This window comes from Lipotes vexillifer, unplaced genomic scaffold (assembly GCF_000442215.2).
Source record: "Lipotes vexillifer unplaced genomic scaffold, Lipotes_vexillifer_v1.1 scaffold289, whole genome shotgun sequence".
In the NCBI taxonomy this organism is placed as follows: Eukaryota; Metazoa; Chordata; class Mammalia; order Artiodactyla; family Lipotidae; genus Lipotes; species Lipotes vexillifer.
The window spans coordinates 248,836-253,584 of record NW_006797350.1 but is presented as its reverse complement, the minus strand read 5'-3'; positions in this window follow the sequence as shown (position 1 = coordinate 253,584).

Below are 4,749 nucleotides of genomic sequence, written 5' to 3'. Positions count from 1 at the left end.
GAAAGAGTGAGGGAAGGTATACCAAGAAAAATAAGAAATGTCATTTAGTCTTCCCCTTTTCTTTTCATATCCTGAAGTAAATCTTTTCAGTGCAGCAAGAATGTTTTAAATTGCAAAGTGTTTAGAGTTTTAAGTTAAGTTGAATTGTGTCAGTACATGTTAAGACCTGTTAAATACCTCTTCATTTATTAGCTACAGGGCCAGGGAAAGCTGTGAGCTATGCCTGGGATTTCATGTGGAAGAAAGGAGGAGTCCACAGAGAGACTTTTAATGAGTTTTTGTGAGAAAGACCTTCTACAAACTTATGTCTCAGATATACAGAACTTGTTGTTCCAGGAGACTCTGAAGTGAAGGGGTCTACAAGGCAATTGGATATGTATTTGTGAAACATAGAAGAGCATTGGAAAAGGGCTTATTACATTGTGTTCCAGTGAGAGTGAGAATGGCAGAAAATTAAGTCACTAAAGTATAAGCTCCTCAAGGACAGGAAATATGTATTTAATGCAACTTTGTTTAAATGATGTCTAGATTGAGGTCTGTAATTATTAGGTACTAATAAATTTTGGTGACTGTTGTCCGATAATAGAAAAACACATAATAATAATATTGAATATTTAATACGGATCAGAAATTGTATAAATTGTTTACATGTATTAATTCATTTAACCCACACAGCTCTATGAGCTTAGTATTATTTGCTCATATGCAGATGAGACAAATGTAAAAAATCTTTATCTGTTGTGACAAAGGCATGATAGTAAAATTTCTAATAAAACTTAAAACATGGATTAATTTTGCCTGCTGAAACCTCTTATTTTTTGACAAAGCCAATAGAAATTATTACATATTGTCTGTAAGTTTAAAGAAACCGTGTTTTCTATGAAGTATTAATTTGAAGTGCTGAAATTTTTTTCCTCAATAAAATAGTCTGATGGTTTTAAACTACAGTTTGGTAGGCCCATATTGTATTTCCTAAGTTTCTATATTTTTTTCTTCTGCTGTAAGCTGTGCCAAATAAATTGTGATGGCTACAATAATGATTTTATTTATATTTGTGTTTTATAATTAAATTTTTTAAGAGATGAAATCAGTCATTTAAGAACTGATTCACCTTTTAACTGAACCCCAAAAAGGGGAAATTAATTAACAGAATTCCAAGAATGCCATAAATTATCACTATAATCATTTGCTGTCATTTTCATTTGTCCTTTTTTTTCCTCTGCAGTTTAAAATCCTCTTTTATTGGGTACTTGAAGGGATTCTGAAGCCAGTAGGGGGAAATTCATACTGTGGTTCCAGGCCTCTCTGTCCCAAGAGTGCCATCCACTAATGGTCATACTGAATGACGCCCCTGTGACTCCAAAGTCTAAAAGAAAGTCCCTGGAAGGCATATCATTAGCAGTGAGAGACATTAGCCTGAGAAAAGTCTTTTACTGTGTCATGATTGCCTAGAACATCTGAAAATCATTACAAGATAATCCACAGCATTGATCAAGTTCTTATATCATGTGCCATTCTGAGTCAATGTTGAGAATGCCTTAGTTTTTCAGGCCTTACTTTTGACAAAAAAACAAAAAAACAAAAACCTGTGTGTATATATATGTGTGTGTGTGGAGATATATATATCTTCAAAAGAATGCCTTTAAAAAGAATGGCCAAATTGGCATTCATACATTTTTGTTGCAAATATAAACTGACACAATGTTTCCAGAGGATACTTTCTAAGACTCAACTTTTAGATTTGAACAAATAGTCAATAAGCCTATAGTATGTACCAGGTCCTCTTCTAGATGCTGGGGAGAGAGCATTGGATCTGACAAGTATACAAATACTCTGTTGTCGTGAAGAACTGATGTACTTACATGATGGCAGGAGCATTATAAGAGGATGAAGATGGAAATGAGGCTCTTTGAGGCCCAGACTTAGAACTGACATATTTGTACATTCCGGTGGACAAAGGGAATTTGAGGTCAGCTCAAATTCAAAGCGGGAGAAATAGACTCTGACAGACTCATCTAATATCCTGAGCAATGAGGTACTTTAACTCTCCCATAAGATTTAAGAAGACTAAAATTGAGATGACCCAGTCAAACTTTTTTTTTCCAGTTTATTTTAGTGTACAATAACAAGGACATTGATCCTATTAATGTCATGCTGTTAAGCTAACTTACTTGAATTAGCTGTAGATATCTCCTCCCACCTCACTCCCAAGGAAATCCTATTCAAATTATAGGTCACTGAATGCTTAGAACTGAAAAGATCTTTATATATCACCTGTATCATCCATCACTTTATTGATGAGAAAATAAGAGCTAGAGAAATGAAGTAATTTCCCTAAAGTCATAGAGTTAATGACAGAACTAAGATTTCTGACTCCAGACTCTATGATCTTTGTATTAAATCTTGTTTCCTCTGAAGTTTTATTATAGCTTATGATTAAGGAAGTGAATTAGTAACTATGTTATTTATTGCCACAGTTATGTTATTGAAAAACTGTATACAACCATGCTTAAGAGATCAGTTTCTTAGATCAGACTGGGTTTAAAATCTGCTCTGCCGTAGACTATAAAGTGGATACTATGGGTTATCTTGGACAAGTAATTTAGCCTCTCTAAACTTTAATCTTCCCATGTGTAAAAACTTGACAATAATATTACCTGCCTTCTGTTTTTTTTATGAGGATCAAATAAGGCCTGTCACACAGCACTTTGCCTGTCACAGATTATGCTGTTGATAAGGATAATGTTTATTTTATCAATAGAAACTTTATTAAGGTGAAATTCATAGACAGTGAAATGATTTGATCTTAAGTACATAATTTTATGAGTTTTATCAGTGTATAAGCCTGTGTAATAACTTCCCTAATCAAGAATACTTCCTTTACCCAGAAATTTCTCCTGTGCCTCAACCATTATAAGCAACCTTGTTCTGATTTTAATCACATAGATTTCTTTTGCTTCCCTTGAAGGTCATATAAATGGCATCATATAATATGTACTGGTGTTTGCCTGGCTTCTCTTAACATAGTACTTTTGAGATTCAACCATGTTGTTGACTGTGTGTGTGTGTGTGTGTGTGTGTGTATTATATATTAATATATGTGAATAAATTATTCATTAGATTATTCCTGAATAATATGTTTTTCCATTTTCTAAATATACCCTGGAATCTGATTATCCATTCTTCTACTGATGATATTTGGATTGCTTCAAATTTGTCTATACAATTCTTATACAGGGCTTTTTGGGGTAAACATACTTTTATTTTTCTTTGATATACATCTTGAAGTAGAATGTCTTGGTCATATGGAAAGTGAATGTTTAACACTGAAAGAAAATGCCATAATCTTTTTCAAATAGTTGTACCATTTAATATTCTTTCTAGGAAATGCATGAGGATTTTTCTGTAGCCTCAAAAAATTTGTTATTGTCACTTTTGCTGATTTTAGCCGTTACAGTGCATGTGAAAGATATCATTGTGGTTTCAATTTGAATTTTCTTAATGAATTCTGATGGTGAGAAACTTTTCATGTGCTTATTAGATACACTTATAACTTTTTCATAGAGTCTGTTCAAGTACTTTGACCTTTTTCTTTTGGGTTGTTTGCATTTTCACTATTAAGATGTAAGATTTCTTTATGTTCTTTATTCTGGATACAAGTCCTTTGTAAGACACTTACATTGTGAATATTTTCTCCCTGTATGTGACTTGCCTTTTCGTTTTTTAGTAGTCTTTTGATGAACAGATATTTTTTGTTTTTATGAAGACCAATTTATCAGTCATATTTTATATTTAATACATTATACCTTCTCTAAAAAATTTTTGCCTACCCCAAAGTGATAAAGATATTCTGTTTTCTTCTTAAAATTAATAATTTTAGCTTTTGCATGTGACATAAAATAAAGGGCACATGTTATTCTTTAAAATAATTTAATCCTTTGTTCCAACATCATTACTTTAAAACATTCATCTTTCCCCTTCAAAATGCCTCACCTTTATTGAAAATCAAATGAATATATGTATAGGACTCTTTATTCTTTTTTCTAGCTTCTAAAGTCAGAAGTTTAGATCACTGTTTTCTTTATTCAATGTATTTACAGGCATAAATTTTCCTCTAAGACTTGCTTTAGCTTCACGAAACAAATGTTATGTTGCATTTTCATTTATTTTGAAGCATTTCCAACTTTTTTTGTGGTTTCCTTTTTTTTTTTTTTTTTTTTTTTTTTTTGCTGTACGTGGGCCTCTCACTGTTGTGGCCTCTCCCGCCGCGGAGCACAGGCTCTGGACGCGCAGGCACAGCGGCCATGGCTCACGGGCCTAGCCACTCCGCGGCATGTGGGATCCTTCCAGGCCGGGGCACGAACCCGTGTCCCCTGCATCAGCAGGCGGATTCTCAACCACTGCGCTACCAGAAAAGCCCAGTGGTTTCTTCTTTGATTCACATATTATTTAGAAGTATTATTTGTTCAATTTTCAAGCTTTTTGAAACATTCCTACATATTTTACATTTTTGATTTCTAATTGAAATCTGTTGTAGTTAGAAAATATACAAGCTTTCAAAAACTTGAAATTTATTGAGGCTTATTTTATGAACAGTTGAAAAAGATGTACCTTTTTTACTTTACTCTGCAATTATTGGGTATATTATTTTACAAATGTTAAGTCAGAGGACTTTTAATGTATCCAACTATGATTGTGGAATTTGTCTATTTTTCCTGTTCTGTCCGTTTTTTTTTTTTTTTTTTTTTT